The following is a 13064-nucleotide window of genomic DNA, read 5'->3' as shown; positions in this document are numbered from 1 at the left end:
GCATTCGTTTTTAGAATAATATGCAAATCCGATTAGCATCTACACGGTTCTAAATCAATGACATGTATCCCGAATTATGACAATATCCGATTAACATAAACATGCTCCGAACCACACATATGAACCGGTCACATTATCACTAACATTCATATCAACACCCATCCGATAACATTCCAAGACTATCATGCAAAACATACATATATATCGCACATCATACAATCAAGTAACAAATAAACACTAAAACACTAACCAGATTGAGAGGTGCACAAGGATTGAGGATGGATCCGAACAAGCTTCGATGGAGGGGAAATAATTGTCGTCGGTTTCTCGAGAGGGAGGAGGAGAGCTAAGGTTTCTTTGTGTGTTAAGTGTTTTGCAAACAAATGAGGAATAATCCCCTCATGGTGTGTGTGTTGTACGTATAAGAGGAGTGGGCCGAAACCCCTAATGGGCTGCCCCTAAGATCCGATTGCTATGATGTGGCCCAAATGGCCTTGTGCGTTCGGGTTTGTGTTGTGCGTTCGTGAATCTTGTGCGGTCGGGTCACTTGTATAAACACACATTCACATAAAAATAAACATAACATTCAATCAACATAGTTCACGTAAGCACGTAACGTTACACAAAGTAGGTTCAAATTACGAGTTGTCACATGGTTCTTCCCGTTGGGAAGCATTAGCACGAGATCCTGGCCTTCGTGATTGAGTTAAGGGGGCAGTTTGTGCACACAGCTGTGTGTATACTGCATTTAGTGCCCCTTGAGACCTGACGTACCAGGAGATTGGAGTTTCTTCTGGTGGTAAAATTGAGTGAACAGGGTCTGCTGGTAGCACTCCTGGAGTGACAGGTTCGTTTACTCGATTGGATTGAACCTCATTATCATCGGAGACTTCTTCCGGAATTCCTTCAGGTTGGACGTTGTTACTAAAATTCGGCCGAGGGCCGGTTTGTCGATGAGCTGATGTTTCTTCCATATGCAAATGGAATCAACGAAATGAGTCGAAAAACGAGAGAAAAATGGATGAAACAGAGAAAAAACGATGGGTGCCAATGAAGAAACACTAGATAAACGATCGGGATCGAAATATCTAGGGGTTTGGATCTGCATAAAGGGGTTTGTTCTCTCTCGTTTGATTCGATGTTACCGATCTTCCTCTCCGATAAACTCTACAAAACAAAGCACCGTTAGCCTCGTCAAGGGGAGAAGGGGGTTCTCTCCTTTACCCGACTCCGGCGTGAGAATAAGTATGTGTTTATGAAGAAGAAGAAGTATTGAAGAAGTGTGTGTAACTTAAATTTCATACCTGAATTGTTCTCTTATTTATAGCCGAGAGTTTTGGGCGGGAAAATCCGTTTGGTGAAATGTTGACGGAAGATGCTAACCCCGTAAGTGGTTACATTTCCTTCCGTTAAGCTTCTTGATCCGACATGAGTGCACACGGATCGTGGTTTAGATCTATGGCTAGGGATTTGCCACGTGGAAAGTGATCAAGTGGAGGTTTCTCTCCAATTACATGCTATCATCGTGATTTTTAGAGACGCCTAAGGTGCCGACACGTGTCCAGACGGTTGTAACCGTTTAGTGGTGCACGATTGGGTCTTTCTAGAAGATTACTACTGTAATCTGGTGCGACTCCTTATCGTGTGGAGTCAGCTTTAAATAAATCCCAAGTCTGGGTATTATTCAGCGGGAGATGTTTATCTCAGGAATTTCATCCTTTGTTTATGGAGGAAAGCGCAAAGCTTTATGATGCGCAAGTGTTACTTGCTATCTGACTTTTTAAGCCTTCTTTGTAGAGTCAATGCGCGGCCGCGCAAGGTAAGAAGGGCTGGAATACGAGGTTGTGGTATGGTCCCAAGTACTCATTATGAGGTTTTTGGGACCTTACCCCTTCATGTACGAATGGACTAAAAATGTTACGGATGGACTGTGTATATTACAAATGGACATATTCTACGAATGGACAAGATCTTACGGATGGACCTCCATTCGTACGGATCGACTCTGTCCATTTGTACGAATAGACTTTAACACATATGAACTTTATGATTTACTCAGTTCAGTACCAGTCTTGTCTCATCTGATTAAGCTATGATACACGATTGACGCAAGCGATAAACATATGCACTCACATGAACCCCTACCTTCACACCCACCATCACCATCACCAGTCACCTCCATTATCGGATGGTGGTGTTGCAGATTTGGCATGAAAGTTTAAAGAGAAAGAGAAGATTGTAAAGGGAGAGATAGAGCCGGTGGAGTAAGAGAGAGTGAAAGTGTACAAAAGATAGAGAAAGAGTACCGAAGAGAGAGAAAGAGGATGGGTCGAGGGTGTAGGGTTATATATAAAGTATTATATTTGTTTTTAGTTTTAATGCTAAGGGTATTTAGCAGAGTTAATAAATTGGACTTGGAGTGTTATAAATAGGAAAATCAGGTACTCGGGACGTTAAACTTTTTGATTTTGGACTCAAGTGGTTAAAATCACTAAAACATAGAGAGTCAAAAAGTAATTTACTCTTTTTTACCATTCCATGTTTATTGTATCGAACCTGTTTAATGAATGTTTCGTGTTAAGGTTAACTTGTTAATTTTTTTTTTAATAATAGGTCAACCTATTAACACATTTGCCACTTGGTTGTCACATGCCATATGGTTAGATAAATAGGTAAAATGGTATGTGTTTTTAGTTAAATGATTATAAATGTGTGCGAGTTAGTGTTGATATTTTCTACACAAGCATGACTCATGTTTGGTTAAATTATTAGACAAGCGAATCTGACATAATTAACACCTGTAATGATGTTAGTTGTCTATTTTATTAAAGTCAAGGTTAAGTTGTGTATTTTAGTTGAGTGAGGTTGAGCGGGTTATAAAGAGCAAAGTCTCGGGCTTGACTTGTACCTAGCAAAAGATCAAATACAAATACATTTATGATACAAAACGTACGAATAAGGTGAAAAGGTAAAGAAACGTTGTGGTATTTTCCTAATTATTTACTCGTAGAGTAATTATCAAAATTACCATACAAATGATCTTGTAGAGTAATTTTGATCTTGTAGGGTAACTTTTGTAAAATGTTCTTGTAGGGTAATTTTGATCTTGTAGGATAATTTTGTAAAATGTTCTTGTAAGGTAATTTTGATCTTGTAGAGTAATTTGTAGAGTATCATATTTACTCTACAAATGATCTTGTATAATAATTTGACCATGTAAGATAATTTTGATCTTGTAAGGTAATTTTAGTAGAGTATCATAATTACTCTACAATTATCAAAATTACTCTGCAAGTTTCAAAATTACCCTACAAGAACATTTTACAAAATTACCCTACAAGATTAAAATTACCCTAAAAGAACATTTTACAAAATTACCCTACAAGATCATTTGTAAAATTTTGATAATTACCATACGAGCAAATCATTATGAAAATGTCACCGCGTTTTTTTCGCTTTTTCGTACGTTTTGTACGATAAGGCTGTTTGTACGTGAACTTAACTTAGGGATGAGCATTTGGTATCAAATCCCGATACCGTCCTGATACCGTCCCGACCCCATCCCAAAAATACCGTACCGATTTTTTTCCGGTACCGGAAACGGTATCCACTTTTTGACATTTTCAATATAAATACGGTGTCGGGACGAGATTGAGATTTGCTCATCCCTAACGTAACTCATAAATTTTGTTGATCTGGTCTTGTAAAAGTTATTTAAATTGATATTTATGTTGGTATAGGTGTTAAAATGTTATAAGATAATATGGTTACAGCTGTTCATGGTAATAGTAACTAGGTAATTTGACCGCGCGTTGCGACGGTTTATTATGGCGAGCATTGGATTTGTATCGGTTTGGTTCATTACAATATCAGCATGACACATGCACTTCGTATAGAAATCAAGCGACTGAAAACGACAAAAATAACACGGGTACCGACACCAATGTTCAAACGGTATTGATTGATTCAGATCGTCACAGTATTGATATCATTATTCATATATCGTTGCACATTGGCGAAGCTTGACCCCCCGTTTTTTTTCTGAAACCGGGGGGGGGGGGGGGGGCGAAAACGTATATACCTAAAAAATTCTATATCGAAAAGTTCGGGGGGGGGGGGGGCAAGTAAGCTGCGCCACTGTCGTTGCAGACGAAGTTGTCTAAACTAAAAATTATCGAAACCGAAAACTATAAAAATGAATACAAGTACCTGTATCAACGTTGTTCGTTTGGTTTGTTATGGTATAATAACGATATGGTGCCAGATTATCAAATGTAAAAAAATAAAAATTAATAGCGATATTGATACAAATGTTGTTCAATCGATTCGGTACGTTAGCGGCACATTATCTATTTAAAAAAAAACTTAAATTGAAATAAATGATAAATAATAATTTTAAAAAAAATAAATAAATACTTCAAAATAATAATTATCATTCATTGTCGCTTTCGGTTTGAATTATACACCTGCAGCACAATATCCATTTTCAATAAAAGTTATACTGCAATATTAAAAGAACATTGTTACGGGTTTTTTTTTAAATTAACAAACGCAAATTATTAAAAGAGAATTAAACTAAATGATTGAATAAAATAGTTTTTAAAAATAAATACTTAAAAATAGAATTAAAAAATAAACCAATACTTTTAAATAAAATAGTGAAATACTGTTCATGCCCACTTTAAATTGATATATATAAATAAAGGTTTGGAAAATAATCATAACTATATATGAGTTAGTTAAAACTTAATTAGTTTAGTTTTTTCATTTCACTAAATCAACCCAAATTGGATGGTGTGAATTGTGAAACCTTTTATTTTATTTGGCTCACAATTGGACTCATTAGCTAATCATAAACTTATATAAACTAAATTAATTTAGTTTTCTTTTTTCACTAAGTCGACCCAAATCGGATGGGTGTGAAACCTTTATTATATTCGGCTCACAATTGGACTCATAAACTTCTACATTCTCATGTTTAAATTGTCTACGTCAACAAGACAATTGCATTACTTATTTGTTACTATGGGCATTTTGCGTTGTCATTTTAATAAAAAAATATCTAGTGGTATGGAAATATCATATAGTTAATTGTGCAAGACAAAACACAAAATATAAAAATTTAATATGTATAGTCAAGTTAAATTAATCAGTTTGTGTGAGTTGAGATAAAGAAACGGAGTCATGTTAAAAATAAATAAATATCTGAATTCATTTGTTATGATTTTAGAGTTCCCACTTGCCATGATAATCCTTGTTAGAGTGGACGGGGCACTCCTGTGATGGGTTCATGTTATCACATCTTCGCAACTACGGTGATGACGGTGTGATGGGGTTTTTCCGTGATCACAATCACAACTAGATGAGAGATAAAGTGGAGACGAATTGTAGGGGAATTTCTTGGGAAATGTCTAAGTGATGGCGTAAAACACCGCTTCAACTCATTTGATCACCAGAACCCGTAAAAATGAAGATAGATTACATGTCTTGGGAAATGTCAAATGATGGCGTAAAACACCGCTTCAACTCATTTGATCACCAGAACCCGTAAAAATAAAGATAGATTACATGGCTTGATTGAACAAACTTCACATGTTGATAAGAATCATTTGATGCCGTGTTTATTTTAGTTATATTTTATAATTTTGATATAAACCTAAACTAATACTTTTACAACAAAAGTAAACCAGATAAATATGACTAAATCAATATTACATACCAAAAAAATTGATAAGTTTACAGCAAAACTGAATTTCAGCTATGTATCTTAATGTAATCAACGTACGTAAATATTTTGATATTAAATAAAAATATTGGAGTAATTGGACTATGAGTCATTCGTTTATGATGTCACATATTATGATGTAATCAAAGTGACGATATCAATAACGCACTTGTCTTGTTGACTAAATCAATGTTACATACCAAAGTGACTTTGACAATCTAAACGTGAGAAAGTAGAAGTTTATGATTGGCCAATAAGTACCTTTGGGAGCCGAATATAATCAATCAAGGTTTCACACCCATCCGATTTGAGTGAATTTAGTGGGAAAAAAACTACTTTTTTTAACTGTAAAAACGTTTTATACAGTGGTGGACCCAGGAATTTTTCCATAGGGGTGTGGAATATTTTTAAAAATTTTAGGCCCCTAGGTATATAAGTAAAAAAATCGGTTCGTATCGGGTCGGTTCGGGTCGTGTCGGGTCGGGTCATGTAAAACAAAAGAAATTGCGCCATAACGTCCCTACTCATGGTTCCTATCACAAACAAATTGATCCATAAGTTCATCGCTCCATAACATAATGTTTCAATTTTATTTTCAACCCTAGAAATCGTGTGTAATCACCCTAAAAATCATCTAAACAACATAATCACTCTAAAAATCATCTAAACAACCATAAACAACGTCAAAACACATGAAATTTCAAACCTATTTAAGAATTTTGTTACCCTTTGGTGTCGGACGACGATGGTTCGCGGCTGCTGATGACGTGCTGTTGTGGTTGCTGTTGTGTTCGATGATCGCTGGCAGGAGACGACCCAAGAGAGGGAGGGCGGGAGGAATTCTAATTGACTATTGGGCTTATTTTAATTATTATAGTTTCAACTTAGGTTGAGTTTGGTTAATGGGCTAGTAATTAGTGGGCTAATTATGTTTAATGAAATAGTGTGTTAAGGTATTGGGTATTTGGGTTAAGTTGGGTAGTATAAGTTTATATAATTTAGGTAGTTTTTTTATTAGAGTTTACTAAAAAAATTTAAAATATAAATCGATAACATTTTTTATCTAAGGTGTGAGAACGAAAAATTCTAAGGGGTGCGGATGAAAAAATTCAAGGGGTGCGGACGAAAAAATCCAAGGGGTGCGGACGAGATTTTCAACGGAAAATAGCACTAAATTTTTTTTTCACGGGGGTGCGCCCGCCCACCTTGGGCTAAGGGTAAGTCCGCCCCTGGTTTTATATATAAATATAAAGAGACAGTTAGAAACTGGAGGATAAAATACAAAACCCCAACACAAAGAAAGCGACACGACACATCCTACAACGGGAAAACTACAACAAGTCTACAATATCAAAGACGACCCATTTATCCCACTTCAGAGATGGCCGATTCGATCTATTGCTAACCCAAAGGAAGGTGTCTTCTTTTATAAGGTCCACTAACTTCCGAGTCGCAATGAAGTTCCCTTCGAAAACCATTTGGTTCCTAGCGTGCCATATCCTCCATATTGTTGCTAAAGTAAATGTTTGCACCACTCTTTTCCACGTTCCGATCCCGGATTCGTAGCTATGTTCTCCACTATGCCTTTAAGCGAGCTCAAATCTGAAGAAACCGGGATCCTCATCCAAACACATATCTGCCACCAGATGCTTCTAGACCAAAGACAATTTGCAAAAACATGGTTTGTATCTTCTATACTATACCCACATCTAACTTATAATGTAGTTTATGCACAATTACATCAAGTTATAATTCTTTTAAAAATATTAATATATTTCTAATAACATTTTCATTTATATGATAAAATAACAAATTTCTTATTTGAAATTTCTTTGTAGCACTTAATTAGTAAACTAACAGTTTTTGACTTCAAGGTTTGCTCCAAACATTAGGTTATGTCCACATTTAACACTCTTTATCCTCGATGCTTCAAGTATTAACACATTTTTTCTCTAGTTCTAAGTTCTAACATCTGTTAATTCCTCCGTTAATTACCCCTCATGTGAGGGGCATTTTCGTCATTTCAACTAGATCAGGGACAAAACTCCATCTAAAAAATATAAACAAGTTTTGGCGTTGGGGATGTTTGGTACCCAGGGCATTTCCATAAAAATAAAGTGTGTAAACCAGTAGACATTTTCTTCAATTTTTGCTAGATCGGGGATGAAAACTGCATCTAAAATATATAAGCTAGTTTTAGCATTGAAGAGGTTTTGAACTCAGGTTGTTTCCATACAAACAAAGGGTGCATCCACTGGGCTAAGAGCACTTTTTGGTTTTATTTAGCTTTTAAATCATTTTAACCCTAGGTAAGGAGTCTTCTTCTTAACCATATGATTCCCCCAAAGGGTTTATAACAAAATTAGGGTTTCTTATGAACTGTTTTTTTAGTCAACTAATTTGTTGTATTTTGGGAAAGAAATTGGGGGTGGGGTGGGGGGGGGGGGTTGGGTGTTTTTCTCAAAGATTTGATAAATATGGGATATCGGTTTTGAATACCACTAATTTTCACCATTTGGCCGATAACACTTTCAACTTACGAATTGTATCATACCACTTCCAACTTTCAATTTATTTTCCTCTGGCACTCCCAAACTAATTGAAACCTATCCAGTTAGCTGATATCAAATGCCACGTCACTAAACAAGTGCCACATCAGATGGCACTTCCCCAAAAAAGTCATGTCAGTCGCCCCGTCAAATGCCACGTGACTAAACAAGTTCCATATTGCCTTGTCATCGCCATGCCAGGTGTCGCGTCAAATGCCATGTCACCATACAAGTGCCACATTACGTTTAGAAGTAACAGAGGAAAATAAGTTGAAAGTTGGGAGTGATGTGTTCATAAGATATAAGAGTGCGATTGTCTAAATGATGAAAGTTGGAGTTATTTAAATCAAATATCCTAAAAAAATATAAAGACTAAGGCTTCAATTTTGACTTTTTGAATCAATATAAAAAATGGAATATTTTAGGAAACATAAATCAGAGTTTATTTTAGTTTGGTGAGTTTTCTGTTTTAGGGTTTTGTTAATCAATTGTTAGTTTTTAGTTTATTTTGAAGAAAAAAATATCATCTTAGATCTTATTCTTGATGGATCGAAAAATCGATTATTGTTTCGAATTTCATAGTCGCATGCTTAAATTCATCTTATCTTTATGCGGAATATTGGGTAACAAGTTCTATGCAAGTGTATTCAACCAACTTTCAAGATTAAATATCTGCAACTAGGTTATAACCCCGTGTATTACACGGGTTGAATAAATAAATTTTATATACTAAATAATAAAATAATATATATTTAAAAACCTTCTTTATTGCACGAGTTGAATAAATATAATTTTATATATTAAATAATAAAAAGTTATATCTATAAGAACAATATTTTAGAAGTTGAATAAATGTAATTTTATATATAAAATAAAAAAGTTATATTTTTAAAACCACATGTATTACACGAGTTGAATAAATATAATATTGTTTACCAAATAATAAAATAATACATCTTTAAAAAACCCCATTTATTACACGAGTTGAAGAAATGTAATTTTATATACCAAATAAAAATAATTACATCTTTAAAAATATGTGTATTACACGGTTTGAATAAATGTAATTTTCTTTACTAAATAATAAAAAAATATATATATCCTTAAAAACCTCGTGTATTGTACGAATTGAATAAATCTAATTTTATACATCAAAAAATAAAATTACGATTTTGGCCCCGTGGTTATATCACTTTTACCCCAAAAAAGAATTTTTTAACATCTAAGCCCCCAACGTCTTTTTTCTAACTTTTTTGGCCCCTAACGTCTTTTTAACCTTTTTGGACCCTAACATTTAGTGGATGTGGTTAGTGTTAGGGGCCAAAAGGGTTAGAAAAGAAGACGTTGGGGCCTCAGATGTTAAAAAAAAATTGGGCTAAAAGGGTAAAAGTGATATAAGTACAGGGGCCAAAATCATAATTTTCTCTAAATAATATTATAAATGAGAAGAAAAGATTAAACTAAATAATAATTATTCATAAGATATTAAACTAAATAATATTTAATAGGAGAGTTATCTATAATTAATTAGAATAAATTAAATTAAAATAATAATTATCTATAAGAAATGCCCTAATATGATGACAAGTGTCCCAAAAGTGGTTTCTTTTATTATATAGTATAGATTTTGTACGATATGCTATTACAGAGCCACATTCAGTTGCTTAATTTGAGCATGTTTTTTGTTACTTAAAACGGTTATTAACTGAACATGGGAGTCTTGAATTGTGGTAGCACATAAGTTCATTTAAGAAATGGTGGGACATGAAGTGGTTGTGAACTTCAGAGATGAAATCTTTTCATAGTTAATCCGGTGAAAAACTGGATCTTTAAAAGGTTAAGAAGATAACTGGTTACCTATGATTAAAAAGATTTAAAGGCCAAGTAAAACCAAAAGGTGCTCTTAGCCTAGTCATTAGCACGCTTTGGTTACATAAAAACAACCCGGGTTCACCCCCCCCCCCCCCCACACCAAAAACCTATTTATATTTTTAGATGCAGTTTCCATCCTTGATCTAGCTGAAATGACGAAAATGCCTCTCACGTGAGGGCGCGTAAGGGGTAATTAACGAAGGACATAACAGGCGTTAGGACTAGGGATGAAAGTTACCAAGACTTGAAGCGTCATGAACGGAAAATGTTAAAGGTGGACGAAACATAATGTTTGGAGCGAACATTGGAGAGACAAAAACTGCAATTAACTCCAATCAGAGTAGAGGGGGCGGACTACTCGGCCACCTTCCGAATAGTTCGAGTAGCCCTTTAGTAAAAAGGTAATATTAATGAATAGTTTTGAGGTGATATAATTATATAGAAGGGAAATTGGTCTGTAATAATCCTTAATAGACGTCATTAGCCATTGACAGTAGCACTTTTGAATATTCCCCCTACCAGTCTAACCCCTTTCACTTATTTTTCCGAATTTAAGTTTTTTTTTTTCCGAATTACAAATAGATGTTTTAGGGTTTTTTTTATCAGAATGACGATACGAGTAAATTGATGTAAAACTTACCTCGAAATGGTGCTCCAAACGAGTTGATTTTTGTTAATTGGAAGCATCGTTTTCGTCGCTTGTAGCACCGTTTCAAGGTAAGTTTTACACCAATCAACCCATATCTTCATTTTGATCAGAAACATCTGTTTGTAATTCAGAAAAAAAACTTAACTCCATTAACTTTTTTTAACGGGGACCGGTGGAGGACAATATGTGACAAATGGCAAAATAACCAGCAATTCCGTACAACTTAATCACTGTTTACATATTTAATTATGTGCATTAGACTTAATTTTGATATAATTGAGTCTTATAAAGGTTAGCAATCCCAGGATATACAATTACATTTCCTATCATATCATCATATTCACCGCGTCGCAATACGATACAAACTATGTAAGAAAACATTGGTAGACAATGCGAACACACTATTCATGCCGGGAGAGTTCTGATACACCCTGAAACGGCAAAGACATGATATGAAAGCATATCCAAAACAGTGCTCATACAAAAGCCTAGATGGGAAATCAACTTGTAATACTATAACTTTCCGAAAAAATACATAAGCATTTAAATTGTCCGATTCGATCTATGAACGCTACAATTTATATCAACCGGACACAATTATACTATCGTGGAAACATTGTAAGATCATTAAATCATGTTAATGGTCATCAACAAAAACAAGGGTACTTTATATATTATAAGGATGTATAAGTGTAAATTACCATATCATTCCATAAAGTACCGGTAATTTATCCGATAACGAAACAAGTGCCGGTTTTAATGTCTAAACACAACTGAAACTAGTCTAGTGAACTAGTTAACATCGTTTAGCATCCTAAACAATAATTAACGCCCTAATAATCTTCAAGCATCACAATCCCTAAATATCTAACACTTGGAAATTCAACACAAGTATATAAGAATAAACAATGGAAGACAACATGATACCCTCTCTGGTTCACGGATTTGGGAGGGACCCACATGCCCTCCCATGTGTTGAAAAGTCAAAGATTTGCATTAGATAAGAAAGTATGGAGGTGTCAATTGTTTATTAGATGAAGCATGGGGTGTAAGACTAGGGAAAAGATTATGATTATAAGACATGAGGCCTTACTATTCTACACCATAGCCTACACACACTAAACACACACAAACTCTCTCTCTCTCATTGTTTTCGGCCAAGAGGCAACTTCGCCGCTCTTCTATCTTCAACAAACTCCAACTATTTTCTACTTATCATCCATGGATTCCAAGGTTGCATGAAGTAGCATCAACTCTTGAAGATCATCTAGGAGCATTTTTACACATCTTGAAGCTTGTCATCCTCTTCGTTTTCTTCATAGGAACTTCTCTAGCCTAGAGCTAGTAGTAAGCTTCTTTTTACTTATTGATGTGCGTAAAATGCAACATATAAATTACATCAAGTGTGGCATAAAACTAACCCTTTTTTAGTACTAATGTTGGAAAAAGTGTGTTTTTGTCTTCCTTTTGTATTTTCAGGATTAAATGAGCTCAAATAAACAAAAGAAGCAAAAAGGCAGCTAAATCTAACATAATTACAAGAAAAGGAATAAACGTGGCATGCCCGACCCCCCGACAGCATCTTCCCAAGCAAAAACAAGAGAACAGAAGGCTGAACACGCCCCGTGCTCAATGAGCACGGGGGCGTGCCCAAGTGTCTGCAGAAAAGACAAAGTTGTAGAAGCTTCTATCACCCACCACGGGGGCGTGTCCAGCGGACACGGGGCCGTGGTCAACTCTAAGATTCGCAGAATCTAGGAAAATCTTGATAGTACAGATACGCTTCTTCACACGGGGTCGTGCTCAGCGGACACGGGGGCGTGGTCAACTAATGCAAACAAACTGCATTTAATGAAGAAAGAGAAGACGGGTGGACACAGGGCCGTGTCCGGGCTTCTGTGCAGGCTATAAATAGGGATGCTTGGCTCATTTGCAAACCATCCCTTGGCAAACCACCTCTCTCCCACTTCACCCACACTCCACCACCACCACAACACCATCATCCACCACCATCATCCATCATCCATCATCCATCATAGAGTATGTGTAGTAGTCTCGGGGATCCAAGATTGATAGTAAGAGTTCTTGACAATCAAAGGCCATGTTTGCCTAAGTCTCTTACATCACTTGGTGAAGACAAACATTTAGTGTAATACTTTTTATTTTTAATCTTTTTCGCACTTTTTATTTGGTTATGTATTTAATAACTAGTTTCTTATGTTGAAGGTGAAACTTCCTTATCATTTGTCCGTGGTGTCTTGGCGTTATT

Source organism: Helianthus annuus, chromosome 8 (assembly GCF_002127325.2).
Source record: "Helianthus annuus cultivar XRQ/B chromosome 8, HanXRQr2.0-SUNRISE, whole genome shotgun sequence".
In the NCBI taxonomy this organism is placed as follows: Eukaryota; Viridiplantae; Streptophyta; class Magnoliopsida; order Asterales; family Asteraceae; genus Helianthus; species Helianthus annuus.
This window is presented reverse-complemented; position numbering follows the sequence as displayed.